We start from the raw sequence: 22,026 nt of genomic DNA, 5'->3' as shown, positions 1-22,026 counted from the left end.
AGGCTGTATTTTAATCACAGACATATCAATCAATCAATCAATCAATCAATCAATCAATCAATCAATCAATCAATCAATCAATAACCATGTCTAAAAACAACACAGGTTGACCAAAGTGCTGTACACAGTAAAAGAAAAAGTAAAAAGTAGAAACAAATACACACAATGAACAAAACAAAAAATAATCCCAAATTTCGTTTTTTTTCCTGAAGGGGTCAAACACTTTTATGCAAGAATGACAGCGAGGTGAAAAACCTTCACCCGCAAGAAAACTCGAGCTGTGACTCATAGTACGAACACACACCTCACAGTAACACACTTTGTTTAATGTGAACTTTTTGCCAAGCTAGCTAATCCTGACCAACACACCAGACACAGAAGATAAAGGAACGATGTTTTACTGTTAGAGACAGAAAGGTTAAAACATTTTGGCAGAGGGCTAAAAGGGGCTAAAATTACCCAAAAAGAAATTCCATTTGACCAAAAACACTTAATTTTTAAAACATTAAGTATATAGTTATGAATAATGAACAAATAATTAACAAACTGGGGTTTATAAATCGTGTAACACATCCTTATGGTAAGAAATTTTACCTTCATGCGTTACATGTGTTAGAAGTCAATGTATCTTTAACAATATACTCCTTATTTTATATCTCCTGATCCTTCACAGAGCTGCATGAACCTGTTGTTGATGTCAGAGAGTCAAACTCTGCTGAAGAGTGGGTTGTTTCCTGTTCAGCCACTGGTCGACCTGCTCCCACTGTAACACTCTCACAACAAGACCTCAGCTTCTCACAGTACAACACTGTCAGTGTGTCCAACACCAACGCTACATTCACTGTCACCACTACAGCTGTGCTCTCAGGTTCACGTAAACACAGCACACAGGTGGGATGTGCAGCACGAGTGCTCTCTGCTCCTCACAGAGAGGTGATGGAGACGATTCCTGAGGTCCAGCAGACGTCAGATTATCAGTGATGGTGAGAAACTGAGATGCAATAACAATGCATTGTGGTAGTATGCATTTTCTCTTTGATCAATAATTGATGTATTCATTTTGATCAGTGTCACATTTTTCCTGCTTTTTCAAGTTTCCTCCTGGATCATTGTATTAGCTGCAGTATTGGTGATGATGGTGTTTGTCAGTGTTGCTGCTCTACAGTAGGCTACTCTTTAAAGAAAAAGACCAGATAACTTTCATTTTTCATTTCTTGTCATTTTTTTCTACACCAAAATCTATCCAATAATATCTGCATAACATTTTCTACTTGTGATTTAGTTATTAATTCTTTGCTTCATGATTCAATCGGTCTTTGTCTAGTATTAAATTTTATGTTTCCCATTTAATCCCACTGGCTTTAAAGTGTTTCACCAGATTTTTACGAAGTATTTCCAGTCTTTTGTTGTCTCTGTCCCAAATGTTCTGAAATGTGTTGCATGTATTAAAAGAAGTTGGACCAAAAAATGTACTATGTACTTACAAACTTACATTTATGAAAGCTGAACAAACATTGATGTACTTGACTTTTGTAACAGTGAAAAGGCGATCTGTTTTTATTGATAAATATATATGTTTGCATTACTGTTATTTAGATTGCCATGTTAGAACGTAGCAAACAACATTGTTTGTTCCTCTATGGTTTCTTTATTTTTACAAATCTAAATGTTTTTGGTCAAAAGATTAATAATTTCATATTGAGGTCAGACGGTCAGCAGTTTTGATGTTTTTGCAGAGATTTTATTTTTTGCAAAATAGCACAAGTAAACATTAAAAGTAGTTCCTAAATCAAGGCATTTATTATTAAGGCGGCCATTATTATGGCCCTGTGTGGAAAAAGTGATTGCCCCCTAAACCTAATAACTGGTTGGGCCACCCTGAGTAGAAACATCTGCAATAAAGCGTTTGGGATAACTGGCAATGAGTCCTTTACGAGGTGCTGGAAGAATTTCTGCCCACTCATCTTTGCAAAATTGTTGTAATTCAGCCACACTGGAGGGTTTTTGAGTATGAACCACCTTTCCAAGGTCACAGCACCTCAATCAGATTCACGTATGAACTTTGGCTAAGCCATTCCAAAGTCTTTATTTTGTTTTACTTAAGCTGCTTAGAGGTGGACTTGTTGGTGTGCTTTGGATCAAGTGCACTTCAGCTTGTGGTCGTGAACAGATGGCCAGACATTCTCCTTCAGGATCCCAGAAACTGGATTCTGTTCATCTTGACGTTGCATCTCCAGACTGAGAGATCTCAATTACTTTGTTTCTTATTTGCTTCTGAATTTCCTTGGATTGCGCCATGATGTGTAGTTTTTGAGGATCTTTTGGTCTACTCTACTTTGTCAGACAGGTCCTGTTTAAGTGATTGATTCAGCACAGGTTTGGCAGTAATCGGGCCTGGCTATGACTATGGAAAAATTGTATATTTTCTATTGATAAATGCAAATATTTTATGTCTGTTATGTGCATTGCCGTGTGGAGAATATAAGGAAAACAATTGTGTGGTTTACATTGTTTCTTCCTCTTAGATTTCTTGATTTTTTTTAAAAATTGCAATAACTTTATGTTAATTTCAGTGCACTTTCACATTTCTTTAAATTCAAACTACAGTCCTGTGAATAACTAGAAACACTTCTAGCAGCACAAATGTGAGCTAATTGTTTTCTGCTTGACTTTATCAGTCTCTCATATTGTTGTGGAGGAATGTTGGCCCACTCTTCATTACAACGTTGCTTCAGTTCTTTGAGCTTTGTGGGCATTTATTTAAGCACAGCTCTCTGAATGTCCCAGGTTGAGGTCTGGACTTTGCTTTTCAGCTATTCTGCTGTAGATTTGCTGCTGTGTTTGGGATCATTGTTCGACTGCAAGACCTAAACTTTACCTATTAAACAGTTAACTCTGTATTTTACACTTTATGTGAATATTGTTGCAGATTTCAATTATTAATGTTTTTATAACTTTGTTCTTTCTTATATTTAATATTATACAATATTTATACTTCATGTCTCTGTCTTCTTTTGAACACTCCAGCACAGCATCACTATAACTTTGTCCTCACTGACAATAAAGCTGTTTTATATATTTCATTGCAAATGTTTCAAGCAATTTGTAGCTGTATCTTAAGATATTTTGTTAATAATATAGTATTTTATATTGTTTTTTTCCCCATATTTGAGAAATATTTAACATGTAAAAGTCTGTTTATGTACAATTTGGTGATATTAGCCCTGATTATTGGAGGAACTTGTACATGAAGCAGATTTCTGAGACTTCAGATTTGAAGGTTGTTGTCATATAATCTAAATGATGGCAGATTAACGTTCCCTACCTCTGTCCTACAACCACAGGACTCCTTTGCATTCGACTGATAGAAATTTCAAGCTCAGTGTTAATGAAGATTTCAAAGGCCTTAGTGCAGGGGTAGGGAACGTCTAAAACCTGCAGGGACACCGGCCCTCGAGGCCTGGAGTTCCCTACCGCTGCCTTAGTGTGAAAGGAATGAAGCTGTAGCGCCTCCCAGTGGTTGAAAAGAGGTACACAAGAGGTTTTTGCAACCTGCTGTTTAATGAAGGTAATCAGCTGGGACAAAGGTACATTATGAGAATAATATCTCTGACAAACCTCTACCTCAATTAAAAGATGCATTTTGATTTACATGAATGCATTTCATCTTCTCTGCAAAGGCTACACAACCTTCTTTGCCATTTGAGTGTGTCCAGTCCAGCTGAAACCAGCTCATTACTGATGGCATGAAAACGATCTGTGAGGTAACATTTTTACTGTCATTCATTCCTGTTGAAAACTTGTCACGTGTTTGCTTAGGTTCTTCTCAATAATCCTCCCGTATCCTGTGTAAAAACTACCCGAGCTTAAAGTATACAGACTGCCTCGAGGGGCGAGACGGGAATTTTCATTGCATATATATATATATATATTAAAATACAGATAGCAGCAGCCACGAAAACATAGGCAAGAGAGAGCATAGCAGTGTCGTAGATGTAGCCAAATAAGACAGATAAATTAAGATGGAAAATCCCCAAAACAAAACCCAATCTTTAGTGTGGGAGCATTTCCATGTCATTCCCAAAGGTGTAATTATTTTCAGCGACTGCAAACTGAACACAAACTTTTCATAACTGAGTTTGTTTCTTCAGTTGTATTTTGGTAATGCTGTTGTACAGCAGGGAAGCAAACACAAGTGCTAACGCTAACAACATCCAATCAGGATTTATTGGTTAGATCAAAGCTAACATCTGCATTACATGTGAGCACTACACATGTTATTTAACATATATAACGTATAAGATTTTTACATCTTTCTCTTTCCCTCGAGAAGAACTGCTAAAACTGTAGAAATAACATTACAGAAAAGCAGGACATGCTCAAGCAAAACATTATAGAAAGTCTGTCACGGTTCTGGGTCAGTTTGACCCAGTATTTTGAGTTGTCATGTTTTTGCAGGTTTAGTTTAGTTCCATGTGTCATTTTCTGTCTCTCTCTCTATGTCGAGTCTGCGTCTTAGTGTGATGGTTTCTTGTTCCTGTTTTATTGTGAAGGTCTGCGTCTCATGTGAGTGTGTTCAGTTTGACCTCTGTCTCGTCTTGGTGATTATTCCCAGCTGTGTCCACCACCTGTGTGTAATTCCCCTGTGTTTCTCTGTGTATTTAAGTCGTGTCCTCTGTCATTGTAGTTGCTGGTGCGTCTGTGTATCCACCATGTCTCACCCGTGTGTTCTCCCTGCTGTCCAGCTCCTCTGCTCGTTCTTGTCCAGGTTTGTGCTCTGTAGTTTAGTTGTTTCCAGTCTAGTTTACTTCGTGCTCCATTTGCTGTTTGTCCATATTTATTTTTGTGTTCAATAAACCACCTTCACTTCTCCACTACTGCCTGCGATTGGATCCTCATTTATTATTTTCACACGGCTCTCCTCACCCGCCGTGACGGTACGGACCAGCCAGATATGGATCCAGCGGCAGTCACCCCACCTAGGGAGCTTCAGGAGGCCGTTATCGACTCTGCTTCTAAATTGATTTACTAGCTGTTAGAGCATGAGGGAGAAGTGTCTCTTTACACTGTGGAAGCCAACCTACAACACCTTATTTCCAGTTACCCCTGGTTATTGGACTCACTGCGTCCGCTCGTACAGAATTTTGTTCTTCACGAGCTTCACCTACACCCCCCCGCCGCTACCGCTCGCCTGCTCATGCAGTGATATCATCAGTGACAAGTCAGGTGATAGAGGCTAATGCAAAATGGTGTTTCAGTGAGGCACAATTTATTATGACAATACATTTTTTTAAATACTCAGTATGAATTAAACAGGTTAAAGGTCAATGCTCTGTTGTAATATAAAGACAAAATGATTGACAGCAGCCCAGCAATATCAGTAAAACACAAATTAGCCACATGGTGCAATGTAAGGAGCTCTGTGATTGGTTAGGAAAGGACAGACTGGCCACCTCGATTTTTCTTCACTGCACATTGATCCATAGCTTTGCTCTGTAAAGGCTAACAAAGTGCTTTTGCTTTACAAAGACATTCAGCGTCGGTATTCACTCTTTTAAAATGCCACTGAACACTGGAGTGAAATGGAGCCCTGATCCTCAGAGTTTTATTGTTGCTAACATTTCTTATAGATAGCACAGATAGTGCCCCACTGCAGTAATCACTCATGTCTAGATATTCCTGTTAAAAAGGAGTTTTTCCTCCCCACTGTAACATGGCAAACATAGCAAACGGATAATCCAGCTGAAGCTTCAGACAGCCGTCAGACAGTGAAACACTGCCATCTGCTGGACGCGAATAACAAAGACGCTGCTTTGACGGGTGAGGGAGTTTCAACAAGTCTGCAACGACTCAAGCATCAAACTACAGAACTATTCTAGCGGACATGGTGCTCTAATGACTGCTTCATTAACGCAGGTCAGAAAGGATCAAACATATCAATAAATCATAAAACACAAAACGTCTCTTATTGCCCAGGGCTCAGGAAGTGAGTGTGTTCCTTATAGCCCAACACGTTCTCACTCCCAACTCGTCAAACGTGTGACGCATGGTCAGGCTCCCTCTGCTTCACTTATGGACCATATGGACCACCAGGTAAGACCATTTAAACGGACAGCATTTATAGAATGACTATTAAAAGTCTGCGAGTGTCAGTAATGTTAATGTGGTTATGTTAGTAATACACCGAGTGCTAATATAACAGCTTTAAGATGCATTTGTAGATGTTATTACGTGTTTTACCGTCTTTATGGTGCTAGCTTAAAGTTACGGTGTAAACGTTAGCTTATATTGGAGGAAAGCTGTTACTGTTTAAACGATGTTAGCACAGAAATATTAGCTTCTGTCATGACTGATGAAGTTACTAGTTAATAAAGTTTCCAGTAAAGTGTTTAATCGCAGCCACAGATTGACAGCAAATATCTCGATTAGCTTCAGTGCATCTGTAATAAATATGTGCAAGTTTCAGTGCTTCGTTTAAACTGTATGATACTTATACTGACCCAGGGTCAGTGTAAAATACAATCCTAGCTGTGTGAACAAAGCCTGGCTGCTTTAATCCTGCATGACAAACCTCAGGATGCAGGTTATTATTACTCTTTCCTGCTGGCACACCTGTCACACCTGAGAGTCAGCTAGAAACTCACAGTGACGTGGACATCATGCAAAGACTGCCAGACTCTGTAATACTGCAAATGATCAGTGACTCAGGTTATCACTAAACTTTAAACGGCACTGTTGTATGCTCACCTTATTACTAAATTAGGCAGAGCACTCTGAATTGAATCAGGACATAAAGCACGGTCTTTATGTTGCTTTATTGAACACTGTCCATCTTACAACTAGCCACTTAACGGGGCTTCCTTCGGACAACAACATCCGGTTCAAAGGTCATCACCTTAAGACATAGCCATATCAATACATGACATCCCCCTTTTCCTTAGACTCAAACTTTAGTTGTAATAACTTTGATGTCTTTTTTTTTTTTTTTCCAACACTGAACATTCTTCTTGTCTTACTTTCTAACAAGTATATAATCTAACTGTCTCACCACACATGTACCTTTCTTTTTTCAATATATACATGTCGAAATACACATATGAACTTGAAACTTGCCAACTTTAAGTTACCTCTTCACTTTAACATATTATAGTTCATTTCACCACAAAATCACGAAACCTCTCGGGTATCTTTTTAGCCCTCTGTGATCTACTTGGTCTCTCTGGCCCCTGGGAGCCCTCTTGTGGTGTTGGAGTGAAGGTGTCAATCTTTGTGGGTGTTTCACCTTCCTCCCTTTCAGGTATTGTGTCATAGTGTCCTTCTCTGGTCTCATTCGTCTCGTATTTCTTCACATGTGTGGTATTCCGGTGATAGCGAGCTCCTGTTGGTGATTCAATAATGACTTGGTTTCCAGTTCTGCTTACAACTTTGTGTGGTGTTGCGTTGAATGGTGTTGTAAACTTGTCCACTTTGTCTTGTTGAACCAGCACTGTGTCTCCCGAGTCAACTTTTGAATACTCAGCTCCTCTTCGTTCATCAGCATAAAGCTTTGATTTTCCTTTCTGTTCAGCGTCTCTGTCACGCACGTCCAACTCCGTTGTTTTTGCCTCACTGATGTTCGGTAACTTTCCTCTCATTTTGCGGTTGAACAGTAGTTCTGCCGGACTTTTGCCCGTGGTTGGATGTTCAATGCTGCGATACACTGTTACATATTTTCTTAGCTCTCGCTTCCAGTCAAGTCCTTCGGCTTGTGCGATCCTGATTCTTTTCATCAATGATGCATTTTGCCGTTCCACTTCTCCATTTGCTTGAGCCCATTTTGGTGTAGTTCTTATATGTTTGATTCCATTAGTTTCACAATATTCTCTGAACAGCTCAGATTTGAACTGTGGGCCGTTATCAGATTTGATTGTAACTGGTAGCCCATGTCTGCTAAATATACAGTCAATAGAGTCAATGACTCTTTCAGCAGTTGTAGATGACATTACATCATACTCATAGTACCGACTGTAGTAATCTATCAGTACAAGTATTGAGTGGTTCGAAGGTAGTGGTCCCAGTAAGTCTACCGCCACATCTCGCCATGGTCCATCTGGTAAAAGTGTGTTTCTCAGTGGTTCAGGTGGATCTGGTCTGGCTACTATTTGACATCCGTGACAAGCTTTACAAAACTTTTCTGCAGCTTTGTCCATCCCTGGCCACCAAACTTTTGTTCTGAGATGCTGTTTGGTTCCAACAATTCCTAAATGTCCTTCATGAGCTAGTGACAGTGCTTGAGCTCTGAGGTTTTCTGGCAATACAATGCGAGTTCCCCGCAAAACTATGTAGCCGATGACACACAGTTCATTTGCAATGGGTGCATATGTTTTGCATTTTTCAAAGTGTCCATTTTCAATAGCTCTTCGCACTTCTGTTAATTCTGAGTCTGTAGCAGAGGCTTCTTCAACCTCTCTTGTTGTGAGTGCTTTTGGAGTAGCATTAACTGCAACAAATCTCACATATTCTTCAGATTCATGCTTATGTGTCTCTTTTGACGTGGTGTCAGCCAGCAGTCTTGACAGTGAATCCGCAATGTTTTGCTTTCCCGCAATGTGCACTACTTTAAAGTCATATGGTTGCAGTCTGAGAACCCATCTTTCTATGCGTGCACAAGGTTTAGATTTCTGGCTGTATATGACCTCTAATGGCTTGTGGTCTGTGATGAGGTCAAACTTCCTGCCATACACATATGGATGTAGTCTCTCACATGCCCATACCAGTGCTAGGGCTTCTCTTTCTGTTTGAGAATATCTTCGCTCACAGTCTGTTAAACTCCGACTTACGTAGCACACTGGTACCTCTTCTCCGTTCTGTATTTGTATTAGCACTGCGCCCAAGCCTACAGGGCTTGCATCTGCTATGACTCTGGTTGGGGCTTCTTTGTCAAAATAGGCTAGGGTACCTGCTCTGGCTAACTCAGTCTTTAGTCTTTCAAATGCTTGCTTTTGTTCTGGCCCGAATGTAAACATAGTTTCTTTTCGAGTTAAACGTCTTAGTGGTTCAGAGAGTGTAGCAAACTGTGGTATGAACCTGCTACTGAAGCCTACCAGTCCAAGAAAGCTTCTCACCTCAGTAGCATTCTTCGGTTCTCGGGCTTCCACCACAGCTCTCACTCTTTCTTCAGTCGGGCCGATACCTTTCTGTGTCAGCAGTATTCCCATGAACACGAGTCTGTCCATGTTGAACTGACACTTCTCTGAGTTTAGTGTCAGGCCACAGTCAGAGAGTCTCTTCATCACAGCATGCAGGCGCTTATCATGTGTTTCTTGGTCTGGCGCGTGTATGATTACGTCATCTGAAATGTTCTCAACTCCTTCAATGCCAGCTAGTGCATTGGCAATCTCATGCTGGTATTGCTCACTAGCTGATGAGACTCCAAATATTAGCCTTTTGTACCGGTATACTCCGTTGTGCACTGCAAATGTAGTTATCTCTCTTGACTCCGGGGTAAGCTCTAGTTGATGGTATCCCCACTTGAGATCGAGTTTGGTGAAGATTGCAGAGCCGTTTAGTCCTTGCAAGATTTCATCCACAGTGGGTATGGGGTATCTTTCCCTGATTATTGCCTCATTTGCTTTTCTCATGTCTAAGCACATTCTGATATCTTTGTCACATTTCTTTGGGAGTACCACTACAGGATTTACCCAAGGTGTAGGTCCTTCTACACGTTCTATAATGTCCATGTCGATTAGTTCATTGATCTTTTTCTCCACTGCATCCCTCAAATGATAAGGTATGCGCCTCAGTGGCTGTGCTACTGGTTTCACATTTGGATCAATGTACAGGCTGATCTGTTTGGTGTTTAGTTTTCCTACTCCTTTGAACACTTTTGGATACTTTTCTTTAAGAGTGTGCTTTAAATCTGTGACAGCCGCCACATTTTCACCTATTTTCAACACTCCTAACTTTATGGCAGTCTTTTTCCCCAGGAGTGGTTCACCATTACCTCTAATCACAATAAATTCAGCCTCTTCAGTCCTGTCACCAATCTTGATTTCACATCTGAATGCGCCTTTAACCGTGAGTGCCTGTGCTGAGGAATATGCATATAAATTCCTCTGCTCTTTGGGTACATATGAGTGACATTTTATCTTTTCAGCTTTTAGCTTTTCCCATATGTTTTCTCCCATCACATTACTTGTAGCTCCAGAGTCAACTAACATTTTCAACTCTATTCCCCCAACAGAAAAGGTAAGTTTCTCAGGTATATTATCATCATTTACAGTAAATGCATAATCATCTTGTTCAACAGCATTCACATTTTGTTTCTTTTGTCTTTTTGTACGACACATTTTTGAAAAGTGGTCCTTACCATTACACTTGTGACATGTTTGTCCTCGTGCTGGGCATTTGGGATCTTTGCCCATGTGGTCAGTATAACCACACCTGTAACACTGTCTTTCTGTTTTATTATCATCTTTCATTTTTCCTTTTGGTCTGTTGTTCTTCTCTTTCTTTGCTGTAAAAATCCGGCTGACCGTGTCCTCTCCTTTCTTTTCCCCGGTGACGCTCATCGCCGCCATCTGCTCCTCCACACGTTCACAGTGTGAAGCCACCTCTAACGTGCGATTTAGAGTTAAGCCTGGACCCTCCTCAAGCAGCTTTCTCCGTACATATTCAGAAGTGCATTTACTCAGGATAGCGTCCCGTATCTGGTTATCATTGTCAGCTTGAAAGTCACAGTCTTTTGCAGCTCGCCTCAAACGTGTACAAAATTGTTGCACAGTCTCACCTGGTGTTTGGGACAATTTGTGGAAAGTTTGGCGTGCGTATGCTGCATTCACTTGAGGAACAAAGTAAGTGTTGAGCGCAGTCACCGCAGCGCTGTAATCCTTTGCCTCTCCCGTCTGTGGTAGAGTGGAGAAGACGTCCTGCACGTCCTGTCCGGCCATGTGCAGTAGAAGAGCGCGTCTCCGCTGTCTGATCGCGTCTGTAGCATCATCCGTCAAAATAAGACCTTTCCCATCAGCAAACAACTCGAAGGATGTTAACCAGCGCGTCCATCTCGGTCCGAGCGTAGCTGGATCCGTGTAGCAGGCGAACGGTTGAATACCCGACTTTTCCATGTTAGCCCACAAGTTTTTTTTTCGCTAACACCGTGCCGCCGCTGGGTCTACTTCTCACAAAAACAAATCCAGGTCCGTGTCGTCCTCGTCGCCATTGTTGTATGCTCACCTTATTACTAAATTAGGCAGAGCACTCTGAATTGAATCAGGACATAAAGCACGGTCTTTATGTTGCTTTATTGAACACTGTCCATCTTACAACTAGCCACTTAACGGGGCTTCCTTCGGACAACAACATCCGGTTCAAAGGTCATCACCTTAAGACATAGCCATATCAATACATGACAGGCACCTCTGTGTCTCTGTGTGCTGAACATCTAGGATTGAGTCAGGCTGCATTGACTGTGGGACTTTAATGTGTTAAAAGCAGGTTGAAGACGGCTCAGAAACATTTGAAGATTAAAATTTAGCATTATGGCTGCTGGTGGTTTGTAAAGCCTCTACTCAGCTGTATTTTTGTTACTAATTTATGTTTGTTGTTGTTTAACACAGATTTCAGAAGAGCAAATATGCTTAATAGTTTAACTAGATTTCATTTGTCAGTGTGGGACTGCTGAGTCACCTGAAGAACTCATTTCATTCATTCTCCACATGATGTTCATTTACAGAAATGTTTCACAGGAACTGATTTCTCCCAAAGGGTGAACTAGTGTGTTTCCATAGATTACCTCTGTATGAATGTACTTCTTAAATGAAGGCAAGTGTTTGTCCTTTTTTGTTCCTCAGGTACAGTACGTGATATCAAGGGCAGGCGGTCATCACTGGGGGTAGACAAGAAGCAGACGTACTTCCAAGAGGGAGCTGCAGTGAGGTCAGAGGTCAGAATCTGAAACAGCTCAGGTTTATATTTTAGAGGTTATAAAAAATCAAAATGTATTATTTAAAGAAACCTTTAAATAATAGTCATAATTATGATTATTATAAGAAATATCAAACATTTAAGTGGATTTTCTGTTACACATATCGTGTTAGCCCTGCAATAAACTGGCAGCCTGTCTTTGTCCTGTATCAGCTGGGATAGGCTTCATCCTCCTGCAACCCTGAATTGGATACATTGTATTCCAATTATGTAATCTGATCATTTACAAACTCAAGGTATCTAATCAAAATGTAAGTGATGCCGCCCTTGACAGACAGGGAGATTTTATTCCTCAAAGACCATCATCCAGTCGAAGTACTAGTTGCCACGTGGTCAGTGTTCTCACAACCATTGATTTTATCTCACAACTTGTTTTCACCAAAGAATTTCAGTAAGTAAATATTCTTCAATCTCTTTTTCCCCCCAGTGTCTGCAGATCAGCATCAGTGTCCACGTGAAGAACCTAGTTATGTTGCCAGTGTCAACCCAACAAAAGGTACTTTACCTTCTTGTATATATTGTGATTCCTTTACTTTTATATTTGTTGTTATAGTTGAGTTAGGCAGGGCTTTTGTGCAGTCCTAAGAAACATACTGCCTAGAGTGTTTTTCACTTTGTGGAAGAGTTTCTTTATTTTTTTTCTGTTAGTGTGTGGAACTGAGGTGCTTCGTCAGGAGCTCCTTCAGTTGTTGGAGGATGGAGAAGAGGACGCAGCCATGACTTGTGAGACGTTGTCTGAGTCAGCTGCTACTCACTGGGTGATCAGAAACATGGTGTCCTTGCTAAAGTGGAAAGAGGCCAGGCCTTGTCTTATAGACAATATGTTAGCTACTCTGGATCCACAGTCACACCGTGTGTGTCAGTGTGGCAAACAAGTAGTTGTGAGGTGTCTGGACTGCCTGCCTCTTCCATTCCTTTGTGCTGACTGTGATATTGCAGTTCACACACGCTTTGTCCTGCACAGCAGAGAGGCAGTAACAGGAGGGTTTTTGCAGCCTTCATCAGAGTTTCACAATCCAATAGGTACGGTTTTTAAGTCTTATGCATTTATTGCTATGTACTATGAGTGTGTGCTGTTATTGTATATTTATTGTGTATCATTTAATTTCCAATTCTTTTTATATATATTGTGTGTTTTTAATGTTAGTTCGGCTGTTGCCTGTGCAAAGACCAGACTGTGTGTGACTGCCCAGCAGGTAACGTTGAGGTTTCACCCGGTGCAATTGTGGCTCTTGTAACCATAAATGGTAAGTTGCTCTTTTGTCACACAGTACATACACAATAGATGTGTTTGCAGGTTTTATTGCAAATTGTACATTGCTACATTGTTTTGAATTACCCTCGGCCCGCAGTATATGTGGGCACCTGTCAAAGGTCATTTGGATTTACCAGACCGCTTTGAAAACAACATGGGAAAAAATGAATGTCTTTGTTGAGCCATGACTGGATTTCTCCTTATCCTTCCTAAAGGCCGTTATAACCTTGCACTGCCAGTGGTGAGCTGCACCAGCTGTGGCCTAATGTGGTCCCCCTCAGTTAAGGACTTCCAGGGTGGTGGATATTGGCCTGGCACCTTAAATTTCTGCACCCTGTTTTCAATGGATGTCTTTCAGTCTTTCTATGACATTAAGAAGCTGCAGCAGGGATGTCACTTAAGGCCTTTGTCAAAGTGCTGGATGAACGAACAGCCCATTTTGGAAGGGTGAGTTTCTAAATTTGTCAAGTTTAAGGAAATTGTGCAAATCAATGTTTATGATGACTGTCCGTGAATATTCTGTTGTTTGTCCTCTACTTAAAAGACTGGCCGAATATCAGCTGATGCCTTCAGTAAAAGTTTCTTGGAGTGGAGTGCTGTAAAGTGTGAGGTGGACAGGATGTGCAAGGAGCCATGCTTTAGCTGCCCTGCCTGCACTCCAGACATGCTCGCCGTCTCAGTTGATGGAAACTGCAAGCTTTATCGCTTTCAATCAAATGCAAGGTACGTTATGCATTGTGTACATAAATCAAATATGGATTTGTACAAAAATTGTATTTTGATGTTTCTTTTCAAACAACTGTCACCGTGTTCGTTCAGCACTTCAGAGCAGGGGAACTTTGAAGGTGTCTTCATTGAGAAAGATGAGGAAGTTGCTGAGTTTGTGAAATACATCCAGAGACACACAAATGATGTAAGATACACATATATATCAGTGCTGTCAGCGTTAATCTTGTTAAAATGACGTTAACGCCATAACCATATACTCATACGTGTGTGTGTGTGGATACATATTTGGATGGGTGGATATTTATTTTGTTTTTCTCTTGGTGTTGTCGTAATACTATTTACTTGACTTTATCTTAATGTGTACTTCATTTTGAGTAGCTCACACTTGGATGTGCGAGGTATACTGCAGCTTGTAGTCTTGGATACGTTTAAGACATTTTGTTATAAGGTTGAATGAATTCAGCAGTCATGTATTGTGACCTCCTTTCTATAGATCAAATGGGGAGGTGCGTTTCAGGATGGGGCCGGTTCTACAGTTGGAGAAGAGGTGGAGCAAGTAAACAGTTTCCTGTCTAGGGCGGCCATCACAACGAAGTACATGTCTAAAGCAGGTGTGTGTCTGTGTGTGAGATTCCACTCAGTCTCCTGCTCATTCATTCTTATTTGTATACTAACTGAAATGCAGGGCGAACAGACATGCTGAGCCTCCTGGCTTTGGGCTGGAACAAAAGGAAAGTGGAACAACTGGGCCGCACTTTGAGCCAGAGATATCTAAAGGTCATTTTTTCAACACCCATTTTAATGTGTGTGGTAATGGGGCAAAAACACCAGTACTCTAAAAATGTCCATATGAATGACATTTATTAATGTATTCTTAGATCATAAGGATCCTTAGAGAACAAGTGGAGAGCCTGAATGCGAGCAGAAATGAGCTGGGTGTGGATGACGACACACTGCAGCAATGGGCTGAAGGTGAGTCTCAATATAATGCACTCGTGTATAACAACAGGACCCACCATGGCCTCATTAAAGAACTTAGAGTTAAGATCTTTCTGACAGTGTCAACAAACAATGAAAAATAAGCTTGTAAAAGCAGAATTGATGGCAGAGTTGTTGCGTTTGATCAAATTGGATTGGACCTGGGTTGAAGTGATGTCGTACTAGTTGGTTTTATAAAGCTGAACACCAACATACTTGTTATCTCATGATAATGCAGCACATGAAGGCTCCAGATGTCTTATAATGAATATCATCAAGTCAGTGATTACAGAGTCCACTGTAGTTTGGTGACTGTTACTCATCCTGTGTTCTGATTAATATTCCTCTCACTTAGAAACGGATCAAACTGATGGCAGCCTTGGAGCGTTGCAGGCACGAGTAGAGGAGCTTGTCGTCATCATCAGAGTGCGAACACAAAGTCTTTACAGACAAAATGGTGTCACAGTTTCTTTGAAACGGACCGTTTGATGCTCAGTTTGTACAGCTTGTACAGCTACTTTGTAAACAGAATAAAATCAGATCCAGGTTTGTTTAAGCTGGATGTGATTTGTTCTAGCAAACGAATTGATGAGTGTAGATTAAAATGTAAATATATGCATTATGTGAAGGTGTTCCTTTTTATGATTATTTACAGATAGCAACAAGAGGCGACACAGAATTCGCAAGGTTATCTTAGATGAGAAGAAACGCTTGGCGGCTGCTGTTGACGACTACAACAAGGAAACAAGCAACAAAGCAAATCGTATCCAGTGATGCCCTCATGCAGAGCGACGTTTGGCCCTGGCAGAGCACAAGTGAACGTAAGCTCTTGATTTCTAAATATCCTTTTTAAACAAACTCCCAGTATCTGAGCAGCAGTTGAATGTTTTGTTCTTGAATCATAATATGCTGCTATGTTTTCCCATCTGATGTTGTTAAACTGCAGCTGCTGCTGACCTCCGGACAAAGAGAAAGGTCTTTGAGAAGGTGATGGCTGTGAGGCGCCTGAGAGAGGAGGAGATGATCCTTTGCAGGGAGATGCAGCATCACTGGACAGTGTTGCAAATGCGATCTGTGGTGTTGGGGACAATCTCCTCAGACTGTAAGCACATCTTTTATTTATTTATACATTTGGTGATGAATTGATTGAAAATAATAGCAGATGCTAAAGTCTTACTGGATCTTTTACCTATATTTGGGTTGCTAGCTAACACTGCCTTCTCCCTTAAAAAAAGTTTAATTACATGATCCTAACTCCTTGTGTTTATGAGGTTTTTTTGTCTGTTTGTTTGTTTTACTTATATTTAATAGTTTTGTTGTTTTTACAGCCTCCCTTGTTGGCATGTCGGAGGATGCACAGAAAGGACTCCATAGCCTGGTTTAAAAACAAAGTGAACTGAAAGCTGAAACGCTCAAAGTAAAGGACGTGTACAAGAGAATCCTCAGCCACCAACCACTCCTGGAAATGGACTCAGAGGAGGACGATGAGAGTGATTTGAGCACTTCTGATGAAGACTGATTGTGTCATCATTGATGTTATGTTTGCTAGAATAAAAAGTTAATCACATCTGTTTAATGTGATTTTTATAATGTCTGTTTTAGAAATTGCTTATCAACAGACATTTTACATGTTGAGAAGAAAAATGTAATTCCCTTGGTGCAGTTGTTTACCCTGAATCATTCTTTCCCATCTAATTTAATGACTCGTGTACATGTTCAGATACAATAACATCATTGAATTCATGGGATGCTTTCTGGGCTGCTCAAATTACCACAAAATGTAAAAGCACCAGGCAGCACACTCACAAGGACATGTTTTGTTCAGTGTTTTGTTGAAGAAATCAACAAGTACAACTGAGATGTTTGCTGTAGTGGTGTGTTTGTTAAGAAGCATGCCAGCACACTGGTGAACTGACAGTCCCAGAATGCACCCGAGCCAGTGACTCGCCCCAGAACAAATGACATTAATTATCTAGAAAGACAACCGTGATCAAAGACTAAGTAAAAGAGTAGGAAACAAAAGATAAGGAAAGGTACTGTGGGGTAGGAAAGAAAGGCCAGAGCCGTGCAAAATGACCTCCAGCAGGCCACAAATATGCACGTCTGCTCAAACGGTCAGATACTGACTCCATGAGGGTGGTATGAGGGCTCGACGTCCACAGGTGGGGGTTGTGCTTACAGCCCAACACCGTGCAGGATGTTTGGCATTTGCCAGAGAACACCAAGCTTGGCAACTTTGCCACTGGCGCCCTGTGCTCTTCACAGATGAAAGCAAGTTCACACTAAGTACTTGTGACAGAGTCTGGAGACATATTGGAGAACCTTCTGCTGCCTGAAACATCCACCAGCATGATGGTTGGGCAGTGGGTGACTAATGGTGTGGGTGGCATTTCTTTGGGGGACCGCACAGCCCCCCGTGTGCTCGGCAGAGGTAGCCTGACTGCCATTAGGTGCTGAAATTAGATCCTCAGACCCCTTGTGAGACTATATGCTGGTGCGGGTGGCCCCGGGTTCCTCCTAATGCAAGACAGCGCTAGACCTCATGTGGCTGGAGTGTGTCAGCAGTTCCTGCAAGACGAAGGCATTGATGCTGTGGACTGGCCCGCCCATTCCCCAGATCTGAATCCATTTGAGGACATCTGGGACATCATGTCTCACTCCATCCACCAACTGCACCACAGACTGTCCAGGAGTTGGCAGATGCTTTAGTCCTGGAGTCTGGGAGGAGATCCATCAGGAGACCATCTGCCACTTCATCAGGAGCATGCCCAGGTGTTGTAGTGAGGTCATACAGGCATGTGGAGGCCACACAGACTACAGAGCCTCATTTTGACGTGTTTGAAGGACATTACATCAAACCAGATGAATGATTCTGTATTGCACTGATCAAGGAACCAACCCAATAGGAGCTAAAGGCATCCTCTTCACATTACTTAACATAGTGAGTTTATACTATGTTTAATGTGCATTTTCTTCATCAGTCTAGAACATAACATGTTAGCGCTCCCTGGTTCTTTTTGGAGACAGATCCTGAGACAGCAGGCAGCTTTGGAGAACTCATGCCAGCTGTGGTCATTAAGGAAAACTTTGATTTAATATTGATTTCATGACAACTATCCTCAGGCACATATTCCTGGATATATACAATGACACGAGTAGACACTAACCCCCAGCAGTCTGGTGCTATGACAGCATAACTAAGGGCTGACCTGAACCAGCCCCAACTATAAGCTCTATAAAGAAGTGAAGTCTTATGCCAACTCTTAAAAGTCTTGACCATGTCCACCTCCAAAACTCATAATGGACTTTGGAGGTGGACAGCTATCAAGCTCCTCACAGAGGAGCAGCTTGACAGCTAACAGCTCCCAATTTAGTTTAGTCCAAATACATGAATTCAAATTGAGGTGATAACTATTTATCAACAGTATGAATGTCTGTTCCCGTCCAACAAAGTTGTTACTACATACCATGTTGAGCAAGGCTTCCACTTGACTTTAACTTCTTCTTTTTCCTGAAAAACATGATATAAACAAACAATTAATTCAGAAAGACATGCAGGTTGCATACAAAAAGGAGCCTACAAACATTTGTGTACTGTTGAATGGCTCAATATATTATACAGTTAGTTTACAAAAACATAAGAACCACTACAATGCTTGTACTGCCAGCATCGAGTGCATGTCAGCAAAGCAACACTGCTTACATTGTGGCTCACAAGCTCCACTCCTTTTCATCAAAACCACAATTTTATCTACATTCTGTTTTTTACACTTTAAATCCCAGTTAGGTTAAATATTACCAGTAGCTTTTCAGATAAAACAGTAATAAAGTCCTAATGGTTTCATAAATCTTCATATTTTTTTTCATATAAGCATCGGGGACAAGGCTGTCTTGCAACTGTTGAGGTCACTAGTGTGCGCCCTGTTTCTTCCAGGATCACTCTTCATTTGTAGGTTTTAGTGGACTCCTACTACTGTGAAGTGGTTTTCATGGGACAGGGGCTTGTATTCCAAGATCTGGGAGATTGTAGAAATGAGCTGTGATGCCCTTCTTGCCATCTTTCCAGAAATATCAGTGATCTGGAAGCTGTTAGGCTGACTTACAGCAGCAGCACTTTCTGCACCTGCAGAAACTCCAGGACACATTTACTAACAGTGTTTGTTGCTGTGTGTGCTGCAGCTGCAGCTTTGAATTTTTTTTGAGAGCTAATATTTTGGCTTTGGTGTCTTGTTATGAAATGTACAAGAGTAAGAGTGTTAGCATGTGTGTCAAAGCTACGTTTGACTGGGAAACTCAAAGCTCAATAACCTGTATCAACAACAATTCACTGCAGCCTGTGTAATATTTGATGCATCATAATTTATTCCAGTCTATCTTGCAAATACATGTTTGCGTTGCAATGTCATGCACAACACACACAACTATTAGAGCCTTAAGATCAAACCTGCGTCATTCTTTTGGTCCACTGCAGTGTAGCAGTCAAACAAGGAGAAGTGAAGTGGCCCCAAATGGCCAGGATAGAGATCAGAGGGTTAATGCGTAAAATGCATAAAAATATTATTGATTACAGGATAATACATTAATGTTAATATCAACAATAAGCTTTTTACTCTGAAGTTACAAGTATAAACAATGCTGTTACATTTACACTTACATTTTTTACTATAAGTATGGAAACAAGTGAACAGCATTTTATAATAAGTTTAACTGGAATTCTGTACACTGAAAAACAAACAACAGATAAAAAACACAAACAAACAGCCAGTGCCTTCATCTGTCCATTAAATGTCAAACATCGCTTTGACCTGTAGTCTCTGCTCGTCAGCACATGCTTTTAAAAAGAGCTCCATGTCCTCTGCAAACTGAAAAACAAAGAGGAAGAAGTCCCTCTACACAAAAACACTGTGGATGACAGGCCAGGCAAACATCTATTGACCTGTTTGAATGCCTCCTCATCATGTGAGCCTTGAAGTTTTTTTGTAAGAAGACTAAGACCACAGTGAGGACGTTTCATTTTCATGGACTTTCCACAAGCCCCAGTTTCATTTAGCACAGAGGGTGGAGCACATGAATGTTCTACCCAAGATTCAGGAAATGGTTTAGATGCTGGAGACGAGACATGGAGAGGGAGACGAGGCTCCACGGAGAGTTCAGTGGGGAGCAGTCCTGAATGCTGACATGACAATAATTGCCTTGCCATATCCCCACGCTGTATGACTGTCATGTTACAGAAGGGCAGTGAAAGTGCACCGGCACATCATTTTGTCTGTAAGAGAGAAAAAAAGAAAAAACATGTAATTTAAATGTAGTTGTATAGAATGCAGTCAGTTTATCTAACAATCAGATTGTACATATTAACAAAAATATCCAAGCCGTCCTCAATAATGAAAGCAAAATGGTGTGGATCACAAGAGCTGTCAGGAAATGTGGTGAACAGGAAAAATATTTAATGAAAACACTTTTTTCTCTCGCTGATGAATGAACTGAACTGTACAATGTGAAAAATAACTTTTAAGTCAACAAAGACCTGCAGAGGTGCTGAAAAGAAGTGCATATTTATGACTTTAACTATGAGGTATATTTAATACCAACATACCTTTGAAAGGCAAAGCACTTTGAATGTGTCCATTTATATGCTGCTCAATCTTTGCCCTGACAGCAGGGCTGAAAGTGGGGCACAGAGGGCAGTGAAACAGCCAACACGTGGTGCATTCCTGCAATTCTGGCCTGGAGGCAGAACTCCAATTTGATATTTGCATCTAAAACAGAGAGAAAAACAGATAAACACCATATACACATTTAAGTTCAGGTTTTAGCAGAAATAACACGTTACAGTTAGCATGTAAGAGATTTGGGAGAAAATTCTTTACAAAAACATAATTTACAAGAAACTTTTATTTGTGACATACGTATCTATTGACATATAAAAGACAATTGAACAAAGGCTAACTAACATCTGGGCAATAAAACAGAATAAATAGAGAATATTAGTATTTATACATATATAAAACTCTCTGTGACGACCTTTACAATGTTTTTGCAGGTGGAATGAGAGACATGAATAAAGTGCAATATGCAGTAAATGGAACAATGTGCATTGATGTTACAGATCGTGAAAAGTAGTGAAGTGAATTTGTTCATAACAAGCAAAAATCAAATACGTTTGAAACTGACCACTAAATGCTAACCAGAGGTGTCAAAAGTGCACATTCTTACTAAAGTTTAGATGCCTCGGGGGTCTGACCGTTGTTGTAGCGCTAACAAAGTGCCAACGTAATCAGTGTAAGCAAACTAGATGATTCCTACAATTATATAATTATTAACGGCAAATTTAGACATGAAAGACTCTGTAACAACCTTTACGATCCACTTGCAAGGTTTCCACAGTCGATGGCTGTATCCCAATTCAGGGTCTGCAGCCTTAAAGTTTGCAGCCTCAACGGTCCATGAACTCTGAACATCTGAACTCTGAAGCATGAACTCTGTGTCAAAGATTCAAGCTGCAGTTATTTATATTTCCTATCACCTTAAATCTTCACTCAAAGACACTCAAGTATCTGTGACAGTGTGTATATAGATGTATCATATATAAGAGAGAAATATTGTTCTTTTAATATGTTGGCATTACTAAATTTGGCTCAATGCTTACATATATGTGTAAAAAGCAAATGTACGAGCTGTGATAACTGTGTCTGATAGAATGAAGAGTAGACTGATAAATGAAATATTCCTTTATTGGGTGAGAAAATCAGACCATGTCATAACTGCTTTAAGTCATACAGAATAGACATCAGAGCCTTAAACAGGCTGACTTCTGCTAAATGGGTCAAACTGGGCAGAAAGTCTACAAACACATAACATCCTTATAGAATATGATGTAACACTATAGATCAACTTAGCTCAGAATATATAAAGCATATAAACAATCACAGCAATATGATGCAACAAACACAGCAGTGCTACTGATCCAAAATACTCAAAGCTTCATAGAAATGAAACAAACATTTATTTTTAGCTCCATTCTGCTGCTGATACAGACTTTAGGTTTCTGAACATTAAACTTGTTGCTGCCTTTCATAGTGTGTAACTTGAAGGCCCTGAGT

General features: G+C 40.5%; 1 long non-coding RNA gene across 3 annotated transcripts; it reads left to right on the top strand.

The window, feature by feature from the left end:
• The first annotated feature begins 5,896 nt into the window (after positions 1–5,896).
• LOC146716522 (uncharacterized) lies at positions 5,897–15,606 on the top strand. Of its 3 annotated transcripts, XR_014918998.1 has the most exons (4): positions 5,898–6,093; positions 11,829–12,457; positions 12,610–12,984; positions 13,109–15,606. It is a non-coding gene; the product is annotated as an uncharacterized LOC146716522 (long non-coding RNA). The 3 variants fall into 3 exon arrangements; XR_014918997.1 differs by having other exon boundaries at positions 5,897–6,093; positions 11,829–12,984; XR_014918999.1 differs by lacking the exon at positions 12,610–12,984.
• The last annotated feature ends 6,420 nt before the right edge of the window (positions 15,607–22,026 follow it).

This window comes from Copadichromis virginalis, linkage group LG3 (genome assembly GCF_057382275.1).
Source record: "Copadichromis virginalis isolate Kocher_CV1m ecotype Utaka linkage group LG3, C_Virginalis_male_GT1.1, whole genome shotgun sequence".
NCBI classification, from domain to species: domain Eukaryota; kingdom Metazoa; phylum Chordata; class Actinopteri; order Cichliformes; family Cichlidae; genus Copadichromis; species Copadichromis virginalis.
The sequence above is the reverse complement of the archived record's forward strand: the minus strand, read 5'-3'. Positions and strand labels throughout refer to the sequence as shown.